Below are 13,777 nucleotides of genomic sequence, written 5' to 3'. Positions count from 1 at the left end.
CACGATACGATACACGATACGATCGATACACAGGCCACGATACGATACACACCTCGATACATAGGCCACGATACGATATACACCTTGATACAGTGCTTTTTCGGTTTGATACGATATATTTCAAATCAATTCAGTACAGTTTAAAAGTCTTTGTGAAACCACTTTTTGTGCAAAGTTCATATGAAACACAAACATTTTAATCCTGAAAACAGTAAAAATGTCAAATGTGTTGCATAAATGAGTTTTTTTCCTCTAAACAAGCAACAAAACTGTAGCTGTAACAAAATAATTTAGTAAAATAAACCAAAAAATAGACTTGGTGATATATCGATACAGCAGCCCACGATATCGATACTGTATCATCATATTAAACGATATGATATATTGATATTTTTGCACACCCCTAATCTTGTATCATGTATTTTCTTCACTTATTTCATTATTGACTTAAAGTTAGACAAACTTTATTTATCCACAAAGGAAATTATTTGGACACAGTATGTAACCCAGGTATTTTTCTGTCCCTGGCCTTCTTCGTTGCATTTCATTTGGTATTTCTGGCCGCCGTTTGTTTTCAACCGAATATCTTTTGGTTCGAAAGACCCTTAGTGGTCAAATCTCTTTAAACATGGCCGCGCGCTCCATTCAGTGGTGTGTTGTGTCGGGGCTGGGTGTGACTGAGCTGCTGCAGGTAGAAGATTATTGCTGTTAAAACTCACTGTTTTTGCTTTAAAAGTATGTTAAAGTAACTTCAACTTCTGTAGATGCCTCTTGTCTTCATAACGAAGTGCTGTCGTGATCCTGTGTGGTTTAACTAAGTGGAACTAGTGAGTGTTAACTTTTGTTTGTTGTTGTTTGGAGCTAATGCTAATGCTAATGCTAGCGCTCCGATTCAATCCTCTGTACACGGAGCTGTGAGCGCGTGCTGGCGCGAGCGTCACTCGTCACTATCCATTCATTTATATAACCACTTTTAAAGGCGATATGTATTTTGACTAATGCAATTTATTCATGGTTTTGTGCTAATATTGACAACAATTTATGATTGGTATGATCCTGCTAAATTGTTAATTTAAGTAATTTAAAATGACTTAATACCTGTTGTTGGAAATATTTTATTATTGAGTACTCTTTATTGACTAATACTGGTACATGTACATGGATGGATGAATGATTATGATTATGATTTATTTTAACAAAATGTTATGATGTTAAAAAATGTTTTATAGTGACTTAGTTCTACTTGATTATTGTATTATTCACTGCTGGTCCTGTTTTGCACAGGCCAGGTTCCCGAAACTGGACTTTCCAGAAACTGGACTCTCAGACACTGGACGGCAAGCTAAGGCCTAGAGCCTGAACCAAACTCAGAGTGCAAGCATCTGCCGGTGCGGTAGGAGGTAGCAGCCGCTCAACCCCACACACACACACTAGCACACCCACTGCCCCCTGCTGTGGGCACTTTGACCCTCATTGACTCTGCGAGGAATCACCCACCTTACCATAACCATCTCCGGAACTCTTGTGTTTTTTCACAACTCTGTGTGCATTATATTAACTTGGTTGCGGCTCAACTGCACTTGGACTAAGTTCTATAATGCATTGAACTCCTCAAACTCTGAACTTAATCAGATGAATGTGCACATCTGTAAATATTGTAAATACTCTCTGTCTGTTGGTACACTGTAAATAATACACCACAACTAAGCACTACAATCCTGTGTAAGTGTCTTATTAAACACCTCACTTCCCTCCGAGCCGAACCCTGGTCTTCTGATGTAGCCTATTACTACTACCACTACTATACTTCATATCTGTACCATATATATATCATATCTCACAATATAATATAAAAATAAAGAGAAAAAAATATAAATGGTAATAAATTCTAAATATGTAGCAAAAAAGAGTAACTATAGACCATAATTTAAACTGGAAATCACACATGAATAAAATTTGAAATAAATTATCCAAAGTGATCACAATTATATACAAATATAGACATATCCTAGATAAAAACAGTCTTTTTATTATATAAAACTTGCTGGTAATACCCGACATAACCTACGGTATTGAGATTTGGGGCAATGCATATAAGACTAATACAAATCCAGTCTTTACCTTGCAAAAAAAGGCAACAAGAGCAATCACATTATCAACTTATAACGAATCAACCAATGCATTATTTATAAACCTTCAAACTTTGAAATTGTTATGATTTAGTCGACCTTTACACTCTGAAAATCATGTTCAAAGTAAACGATAATCTCCTGTCAAAATCTTTACAGAACATGTTCAAAATCCGAAAGAGCCAATATGAGCTCAGACGCACAGCCGTGTTTATTAAAAAGAAAATTAGAACAAACATGAAATTTTGTAAATCTGTTAAAGGGTTGGAGCTCTGGAACAACTGTACAGAAAACCTAAAATTGTGCACCAGTCTCTTTCACTTTATCAAGAAGTTTAAATGTTTAACTCTGGACAGATACATGAATTGTGATACTTGGTTTGTGCTGTAATACTTTGTTGTACTGTTACTGATTTGTTTGTTTCCTCTTGCTGTATTTATGAAGATGAACTGGTGTTAAGATGACGCTCTGACAAAGAAATAAAGGGTAGGCATACTAAGCTTAAGCTTCAGCCCACACCTTTTCGGTCTGTGTATGTAAAATATGACTAAATATGACTGACTGTGAATTAATGTCAAAATATACCTGTGACCAAAATAAATAATCAATTAATCAAGCAAATCAGATGTATTTATATAAATGTAAATGTAGAAGTCAAAATAAAATGGAAACATAAGTAATAAAATCTAAAAATAGAAAGATAAGTAATAAAATATAAAAATCTCAGCTTTATACAGGGAAGACAGTGCAACAATGATCTGATGATTGACAGGACGCAGGATTATCTGTTACATAAGTGTGAGTTGTAGAAATTGTTGTTTATTAATTATGGTTGGCCTGTTTATGTGGGAGAAAAGCCAGGGCTGTTTTTTTGGTTGCAGTTCGTCCTTGATCCTGATATGAAAACATTCCATGATTAGAAACTTAGAAACTACAGGACAAGTTTCAAATTGCTATCTCGAAATTTCAGATGTTCCGATTCACTTTGAGTGTTTCTGCGTAACGTTACACTGCACTGTCACCTGTCAGCCAATCACAGCGAGCCGCCTTTGTCTCTCAACCAATCACCTTGCATGACCTTCAGTTTAACATGTTTCTGTCCTCCATGTTGTTCAATTTTTATATTTTCTTTTCAACCAAGTGCTTTCAAGTTCCATTCTCACATCAGCATACAGTCTACCGTAACTGTGTCTATCTGCAGAAAATCTAAACCACATTTCCTTCTCTGGTATCTGGTTCGGAGTGACAGGAAAGGCATCTGATTTAAAACAAAACTCTCAAATGATTCTGCTGATTCAAAATCTAAATCCACTGTATTTATACTGCACATTTTACAAACAAAGTCGTTTCCAAAGTGCTGCACAAAGATCTTAAAATGAAGACAACAAAAAGATAAATTACAAAAATTTGGTCATACCAGTCCTAAGACAATAAAACAAAAGCAAAACCTTAAAAATTGTAAAATAGCAGTAAATAAGTCAAATAAATAAAAGACACAGTAAAAAACTGAGTGTTAAAATTGACTCTCAAAGAATCAATTTGAACATTTTTTCAGGGTTTATATGAGTCCAATCTGTTCTAGAGTTAATTTAACATTTTTGGAAATGTTAATTTAGTAACACTGGACCAAAGTTCCTGTTTAACCCCGAAATCAAGAGTTATATAAACGTTTTGAGAGTAAACAGATTGGTGATGTTTCATTTTTACACTTCTTTTTAGGCAATTTAAGATGAAATTATGTGCAAAACTGGTTTTCTCTCGTGGGAGTTTTTAGTGGTGGGTGGGAGGAGCTAAATTAACACTAAGGAAAGTTGAATCAACACTAGAGGAAGTTGAATTAACTTCAACCATATCAACTCTGGTAAATAACTCCCAACTCCAACCCCCGTTTAACTTTCAAATAGTTAAAATAACACTTTTTGCTTTAGAAACATAATAACAAAATAGTTTACCATGAAATTTTAACCCTCCAGTTTTTGCTGTGCACACAACTGACGTAGTGTTAAAAGCCAGAGAATCAAACCGGGTCTTAAGACGAGACTTAAAACTCTCCACTGTGGGGCAATTAATTAAACAATTAAAAACTATTAGAAAATACGGTGCAAATACGCGTGACTTATTCTAAATATAACACTGCTAAATGAGCCAACAGCGGGCTCGCTTAAATACCAGTCCAAATATTTTGACACTTATCCGGAGTGAAAGTGGCTTTGTGCTCGGTCCTTCATGCAAACATCACCGTGCTAACAATTCTTACTCAACCCTGCCCCACTTTAATCGCTTATCATTAGCCAAACAAATGAAGCTATGTAGGCCACGGCTGTAAAAACCCACCACAGTTATCCTGAACGGCCGTGCGGGCAGAGCGGGCAGACGGGCAGTACCATCGCAATAATGGGTCGATAATATTTGTTTAGTAGTGCCAGCTGCGCTAATAAAGTTTAGCATGTGTAGCTTTGATGCGGGCGCTAACAGTGTTGTGTTTGGTAACGCTAACAGCTGAGCCACTGTTATGATCTGTTGATGTGTACACACAAAGGTCAAAGGTCGTGTATTCTGCTTTGTCCATGAGGTCATTTCCCCGCGACCTGATTATTCAACTACTCAAGTTCATGTATTCAGATTACTTTGACTACTGCTGTTATAAATGTTCACATCTTGATTTATGGAGAAAATGTTGACGTAATAACAGGAGCAGGTAAATAATATGAACATTTTAAGAATAAAATGAGCAGTTACAGAGAGAATGGCCACAGTTTCTCTATGTAAAGTGAATTTCAGCCTGAGCCACTTGGAGCCGGAAGTGCCTCCATGCTCACGTCCTGTTTGGAACGCAGCAGCTAGCTGATTAGCTATGTCCATTAGTGAGGAATAACTTTAGCCCACTGTGTAACCCAGGTTTAAAATACACTAAATGTGATCAGTATTAAATATTCCCATCACTGCGGGTCAGTGAATGCACCCATAAAACTATCATCCAATCAGTTAATAATAAAAAAGTTCAGGAGTGAGGCGGGCGGGACACGGCGGGTGCACAGGTACTGTACTGTAAACTATTGTTATTTTGTGCTTTATATTCTATCATCTATGGTCTTAAACTTAGCTAAATGCTGTAAACTCATAGGAGCCCTGACCACGACTGACACAAGTAGTTCATGAGCTCGGATTACTAATGGAATTGGTGAGTCTGTTTTTTATTTTACACGAATGCACTGTTCACACCTGTTTATCTGTCGACTGATCGCGGTGCAGTGTTATGCTACTGACTATTAGTATAACACCGTTAGCTGTTGGACTATGACTGATCATAGTTTGTCTTGTGCTTGACTAAAACCATGTTAGCCCAGTATGACCAGGAACTTTCCAGTGGGATCTGTACTGTTTGTTGAACTTTCTTCTTTATTGATAATTATGCGTGCACTGTGTTAAAATGGAGCTAGCAGACTACATGGCCAATTGCTAAATGGCCTAAGAGCATGGATCTATTAAAATAACTGAACAGTCGCTATGGTTGTCATTGCCTTTTATGCTAAAGTTGCTCATGTTTGTCCAGCACAGGTCAGGTGTTCCTGATGCTGAACTAAGCGCCCAAAGAACCTTAAGAACAATCACTCTCCATCTGCTGGTACAGTCTGGTAGGGGCTGTTGCGGCCGTCCCACACTCCCACACTTCTCACTCTCACATCAACTTATGGACTGTATCATGGACTGTCTGATTTTTACATATGGACAGTAAGTCCTCATCGCTGTGGTAAATCAGATATCACTATCATGTGAGCTGTGACTCCTGTCTCCAGACAAAACACAACTGTTTGTTTTGGGAGTTTTATACTCCAGGACTCAATCATATCTTTTGCTGCTGTTGTTGTATTGTTTTGTTGTGAACGATATTGTACATTTAACTAGGGCCCGGTCGATATATCGGTTGGTTGATATTCACATCACATGACTCTTGTTTAACCTGATGTGTTCTCACTGTTCACTCTGAGGCAGCTCTGAGGTGCAGGCTTTAAATTACACTGGCCTAGTGTAAAATGTCTATAGAGGCTGTAAACATGTTACTGAACATCTATTCACATGTAAATGAGCTGTGAATAGATGTGTAAATAGTCTCATTCAGACTAACCACTAATGGTTAAGCAGTAGTTTACTTTATTTAGTGTCTACAATGTCATGCAAAAATGTCATTAAGCCTCCCCACCGTCTTTATAATTGTATTAATAATAATAATCAGACAATGTAGACTAAATAAACCCAACTTAAAAGCCAGTTTATGAGTTTTAAAATCAGTTGAATATTTACAGTGAATTTTTACATCACTAAATACATCAGCTCTTATATCGGCTATCACCACATCCAAAACCTTTTATTCGGTATCGCATCCAAAACTCTATATTGGTAGGACTATACATTTAACATATCTAAATGAGTGCACTTTATGTAACATAAATTCAAAATCACTGACCTAAATTCAAGCTTTATCAATTCATATTCTGCAGACGTAAATACTGTAAATATTTGGATATAAGCTGTTTGTTCTTATTCACTTTGCACTATCAATATACAGCACCAACCACTTCAACTTAAATCCACACTCTGCTCTGTTTTTTTTACTGGTCTCCCACCTCCCAAGAGCCGTGTTCTATTCTTCTGCTCTAGCCTAAAGTAATCCCATCTATGTCTGCTACACCTGCAAACAAAATGAACCAGTTCTGCTTTTCACATTTGTAAGACTGTAAAATCAAAGAGAGCCTTTAACAGAATCCCCCTCCTCAGCCCAGTCCACTCATGTTTGGCACTGCTCCCCTCAGACACAGTGCAGCAGGGCCTGGATCTGCCACTCTACCTCTTTGTCCGTCTGAGAAGACCTGCCAAGTTCAGTCACCTCACTGCAGTCTCTCACACAGCCCGGCTCAACACAGCTCTGGCCCTGTCTGATGTTCTTAAAGGGCACGCTCACACATTTGACAAAATGAAATAAATACAATCGTATTTGAACATACATTTTTTCATGTTCATGATCCTTCAGCAGAATTGCCCTGATGAACATTGCCTGTACCAAATCAGAGCCACACAGACAGTATATATTATCATGGGTTTATCATCTCTGTTTATAGAGTCTATTTTGATGAGATCAGAGGAGATAGTACTTTATTGTCAGATCACACATCTGAAGTGTTTCGCAATAAAACAGCAACTGGGTCACTCAGACACAATAAACAGTGTGGGGAGTAACATGTTACAAAAGTAACAGTTTACTTTAATATATTTTATTTTTCAGTAAAATTATTAGGATGATTAAGTTTACTAAAATGAAAATGGGCAATATATTCCTCATTACAATCACAGTAACACGAGTTTCTTGGCTTTTATATTTTGCTCCGTGCTGTTTACATAAACATGACCTGTGCTATCAGAGCACCACGAGGCTCCTCATGAGGCATGTACGTGCTCCCCCCCGCCCCCCACCACCCCACATCCCTCTGTCAGTCCTGCTCAGAGTAAAGACGAAAGTCCCACCTGTGTCTCCACGACTCTGTCTTCAAACATATTTGAATGAAATGTGTCTGTCCAGATTTAGCAGTGACCCTACAGTACTTCAGTTCTACAGTACTACAGTACTACAGTACTACAGTTCTGCAGTACTACAGTACTGAGCACATTGTGGGGGACAGAGCTGAAGAACACAAGGAGCACCTGTAGCGTGACCCCAAATGACCTGAAGCGACAGAGGAAATATACTAGTATTGTGTGTCTGCTCTTTTTACACATGAAGTTCATATGATTTTAAATCAGTCCTTACACCCAAATACTTGACTCCACCTGGTTTCTGCAGACATCATTAAAGGGCCCATGTTATACTGATGTCTCATCTGTCATGAAGGTGTTTCTTCATCACAAACAGACCTGGACCAAGGCATGGAGTTGTGTTTTGTTTCATTCACACAAACTCTGCATATTTAGGCCGAGTTCTTTTCTCACACAGAAAACACTCTGTTCCACCTTGTGATGTCATGTGGTAATTCAGGACATGCTCCACTGTGTTTTTTAATCTCCACACACCTTTACCAGAATCATTTGGATCATTTCAGCCCTGGAATTACCAATCTCTACTGAACAGGTGAAAGGAGCTGTCAACAGAGGTGGAACAACATTTTGATCTTTGGAGATGTAGACAGACTAATAAAAACTGATTACTCAAACATGTGTGAATGAAACAAAACATAACATGTCATGTCATGTCATTCTAACATGATTTAAAGTTCAGAAGAGTCCATTTCACACAGTAGGACCTGTAATGTTTTCTCGGCACACCGCCCAGTGTTCCAGTGAAACCCGTTTTGGAACCAGTTTATAATAACATTCATTAGCCTTAATAAAAAAATTACAAAAGACTTGATTAATAATAATAAGCAATTCGTTTATTAACATGCATCCCGTTAATAATGTTTTGTATCCTGCTTTTGTGTATTTATGGAGAATTGTCATGTGGAGAATAGGTGAAGTGAGCTTGTGGGCACAGAATCTTACAGATGACCATACGGAGGGTTTGAATAGGACTAAACACAACAACAGATCTGTTTTTGATGAGGTAACAACATTATAACAGACTGGTCCTAATAATGCTCACATGGACACGCCTGCTTCTGTTTTCTGTCCTAAATCCATTCAGCTCCAGGATAAGATAAGATAACATAACCCTAGAAAGGCCTTTATGTCTCCAAATAAAGAGGCTTCTCTTAGGTCAGCTGAACAATATCACACCATAAAAGACCATAAAAGAGAATAATGCTCAACACCATATCAACAGATATACAGTCGTCATAACATTTACACATTTGTAGTGTCTCTTATCGACCCATATTCACTCTTGCAAACTGCACAACTATAGCTAACTTAAAACTGGTATCTTATCGTTAGTTACCTTGTTTAAACCTTTTACAAAACCTGTTCTGAAATGCATGGAATTTCTAAGGCTACATTCAGACTGCAGGGCTTAATGCTCAATTCCGATTTTTGTGAAATCCAATGTTTTTGTGAGGTCGTTCACATTTCCAATTAAATATGACTTGTATGTGACTCCAGTGTGAACAGTAAACGGCCCGAAAGTGTCCCGCATGTGCACTGGAGACACGATGACGTCAACTGCAGTGAGCGTCTCTGTGTTTACGGAAGTTGTCCAAACATGGATGCAGCATCGAGCACCTGGCGATATTAAAGTTCCTCTCGTACCAGAGCCAGAACATGAACAACTTGTTTTAAGGAGGAGATTGAGAAGGAGAAGGACGAGGTTTTTGGCCGTGGCGTTTTGTGGGGCAGCGGCAGCGACGTCCGTTGAAAGGAACGTGTGGATGTGGAGACGGAGCCAAGAGTGGTGAGTGGTGATGTGCTTCACTTCAGTGACACGGAGTTCATTAACAATTTTCGCCTACTTCAGCACAGAATAGTGACGTTTGTGGCTTGTTGATAACACGTAGGTCGGATGAATGCACTTTGGTCGTTCACACTGAAGTCACATGTCAAAAGATCAGATATGTATCGGTTTCAGAAGCACATATCCAAGTGGCCTGGGTCACATTTGAAAAATTCGGATCTGTGCCGTTCAGACTGTCATTAAAAGATCGGATACAGGAACATAGAAGCCAAAAAATCAGATTTGGGTCACTTCAGGCTGCAGTCTGAACGCAGCCTTAGAGTTAATTTATTTGAACTTTTTTTTTTGTTTGTTTAAGGTATGAAGGCATAACATTTGAGCTACGTTCAGACTGCAGCCTGAAGTGACCCACATCTGATTTTTTTTCGCCCCTATGTGACCTGGATCTTATCTTTTAATGACAGTGTGAAAGACATAGATCTGATTTTTTTTTTCCAAACGTGACTCAGGCCACTTGGACATGTGTTCCTAAAACCGATACATATCCGATCTTTTGACATGTGACTTCAGTTTGAACGGCCAGGTCACATTCATTCACCTACACGTCAGGCTCGGAGTCTTGTCAATGGAGGGAAAGCGAGGTTAGCGAGTTCATTCATATTTGGGGGGATCACCGTATTCAGGCCAAATTGGAGGGGTCTTATTGGAACCGGGTGTTTTTTAAAATGTTTGCCAAAGAAATGTCCGAGCGCAGCTACAGACGGCCCTGGCTCCAGTGTCAACCAAAAATAAAGAGCCTTGAGCCAAATACAAGGAGGTTTAAGACTCAAACAAACGAAGCGGTCGTGGAGGCGTAACCTGTCCATTTTACCAAGAACTGGATTGTATTTTGGAAGACAAACTCAGCATTTTCGCTATTTCCGTAAACACTGAGCATGCGGAACACTTTTGGGGCATTTAAAGTTCACACTGGAGATCACACACAAATCACATTTAATTGGAAATGACCTCGCAAAAAAAATCTGATTTCACATAATAATCTGAATCGAGCATTAAGCCCTGCAGTCTGAATGTAGCCATAGTCTCCATACTCTTTTACATTTAACAAAAAAAAGAAACAAATAAACTAATGAGAACAAAACTGTTAAAAGCATTCAGTGCTCAAAAAAGGTGTAGGAAGAAGCATAGTTAATCCAATCCCTACAATTTACAGTAATTCATCTACAATGATATTCAGTAGTTAATTATAGTGTATCTTTAGACATCTGACATTAGATAAATTAGATATAAAAACAAAACAAAAAACAAAACTAAGCATGCGTTATAAGTACACATGAGTTTATAATATATTATCAATAATAACTTTTTTTGATAACAATTCATTAATATTTGATATCCTGGTGGTACATCTATTAAACGTTGCCTTTGTTTAAAAAAAAGTTAATATTTGCATGTTTTTTATACTTATCTCCAAGTTCATTCCATCAATGTACTCCAATTACAGCCATACTGTTGTTGAACCATTTTTAAATTTAAAGGGACAGTCCAAAATTTTGGACATAGGACCTCATTTCTTAGTGAGCCAGAGTGTTGGAGACGTGTGGAGACACTTTTTGAAATATTCCACCCAATCCAGTGGGGCGCCAGTGGCAAAAAAAAACTGTCATTGTGTCCTTAGGCAAGACACTTCACCCACATTGCCTAGTATGAAAGAGGTGTGAGTGATGGTGGTGGTCGGAGGGGCCGATGGCGCAGATTGGCAGCCTCACTTCCGTCAGTCTGCCCCAGGGCAGCTGTGGCTACAGTAGTAGCTTACCACCACTTAGTGGTAAGTGACTGAATAATGAACTGTAAAGCGCTTTGGGTATCTTGATAGCATTTATATAGCGCCTATCAATCAATCCTTGTATTTGCAGAGGTCGCTGGTGCTAGGCTAGTGCATGTCAATGGTCATAGTTATTCTGCCACTAAAAACAGTCTTACCCACTCCACAAAACACCTGAAACAAATATGTTATTACACCAGACTGTCCATGTAAATGTCTGTGTCAGTAGAATAATGTTGAAAGTAAAACCAACCTTGCATTTGAAGGATTTCTGTCTGAGCAGCAGCAGTGAGTTGTACTTCTTGATCGAAAGTTTGGCAGCGGCGGACTGATATATGAGAAAATAGTCCCTCAACATGCGACGATTTATGTGATGCAAGGTTAGTTTTATTTCAAACATTATTCTATCAACACAGACATTCACATGGACAGTCTGGTGTAATAATAGATTTTCTTCGGGTGTTTTGTGAAGTGGGTAAGACTGTTTTTAGTTTTTAGGCAGGATAACTATGGCCATTGACATGCACTAGCCTAGCACAAGTGATTTCTGCAAATAAAAGAACTGGATGGAAAATTTCAAAAAGTGTCTCCACACGTCTCCAACACTCTGGAATTTTGGACATAGGACCTCATTTGCTAGTTATCCAAACTGTCCCTTTAACCTAGTTTGGGTATGACATAAACAGGAGATAGTAGACAAATCCCTGGTCCTGGTCTGTGGTGACAGTGACACACCTGCTTTTGTATTCTGACCCAGATCCACTCAGCTCCAGGAAACAAACACACAGCAACATCATATAATAACATATCATAAAATGTGATGAGAACAATGCAGCACAGTTCAGTCCAGGTTATTTACAATGTCAACGTCACAACTTTTCCATGTTTTCAGTGTCTCAATGTTCCATATTCAAGTAGGGCTGCACAGTATACTGCTAAGGTATTTTGTAGGGAGTATTATCTGTTCTATAAGGGTGAGTTGTTGTACAGTTGTAGGGAGTATTATCTGTTGCATAAGGGAGAGTTGTTGTACAGTTGTAGGGAGTATTATCTGTTCAATAAGGGCGAGTTGTACAGTTGTAGAGGGTATCATCTGTTGCATAAGGATTAATTGTTGTGCAGTTGTAGGGAGCATTATCTGTTACATAAGGTTGAGTTGTACAGTTGTAGGGAGCATTATCTGTGACATAAGGGTGAGTTGTTCAATTGTTCAGTTGTGATTGTAGCACCTTTTTAAAACATTATTGCACTATGTTTCCACACATTCAAATAATGTTGATCTTACACACGTCTACAAACATGTTCTGAAATACACAGGATTTCTGGAGTTTAGCCGTTCAGATTTCAGTCTTCTCTCAAAGGTTAATGCTTCTGGACATGTGTAAAATCCCCCAATCATCCAGGTAGAATCCACAGAAAATCCATGAGAAATTCATTTTTGTCTTAGCCAGACAAAAGAACTGGTTTGACAGGTGACTTAAAGAGGCTATTTTTGTTAGGAAACACAATCCATCATTGAACAGAAATGGAAGACTCAGACATCATCTGTCTCCCATCTACAACTCCAACCACAGACCAAAAACAAAGAAGACAATAGTGATAGCCAGGTCAGTCTCAGAGGTGTGAAAGTTCCATCAGGGGTCTGAATGATTACGGTAATATGACCCCACTCTCAGTGTAGTTCAATAGGTCGAGCTCACAAACAGAAACTGTAAACAAGTAGGTGTGTTAGTTTCAGAGTAGTTTCAGTGTAGTTGGCTCCTCCCTTCAGGCAGATGTAAGGCAGTGTCCACCAGAGTCTGACCACAACTGAAGAAACAGCTTGGATTAGCTGCGAAACATATTAGATCTAAATAAAATTTTGTCCATTTGACAAATTGAATTTCTCCTTTGCTCCTGGATGTGTTTAAAATGTGTTTCTGACAACAAAAGAAAAAAAAAAAGCAAACCAATAAAACTAACCATAAAACGTACATTACAGTATGTTTTGCAGTAAAAAATGATATTAAACATGCTGTGAATATCTGTACTGATATACTGTGTAGATAATATTGTCTGTATCAAATTATAAACTGCTTTTTTGTTTGTGTTATAGCCTGAATGATGCTTTCTAAAGTTTGTGTTTTGTTTTTGTTTTTTGTTTTTTTTTAGATCTGAGAAAAAGCTGAAAATTTGGCTCTCATCAAATTGGTATTTGGTTTCGCAATTTGCTCCAGATGATTGGTTCTCCAGCTGTGATCAGCAGAGAGGAGCGCTGGGAGCGAGTTTCATCCACATGTTTAACACACAAACCCTGCACATGTAGGCTGATTTCTTCTCTCAAACTGAAAACACTGTTCCACCTTCTGATGTCATGTGATAATACAGGAAGTGCTCCGCTGTGTTTTTAAACTCCCTTCACTAGAATCATTAGGATGAATGATTGAATGAATGTAAATATTTGTCAAG

This window comes from Boleophthalmus pectinirostris, unplaced genomic scaffold (genome assembly GCF_026225935.1).
Source record: "Boleophthalmus pectinirostris isolate CB_2022bp ecotype Guang Dong unplaced genomic scaffold, ASM2622593v1 HiC_scaffold_5, whole genome shotgun sequence".
NCBI lineage: Eukaryota > Metazoa > Chordata > Actinopteri > Gobiiformes > Gobiidae > Boleophthalmus > Boleophthalmus pectinirostris.
This window is presented reverse-complemented; position numbering follows the sequence as displayed.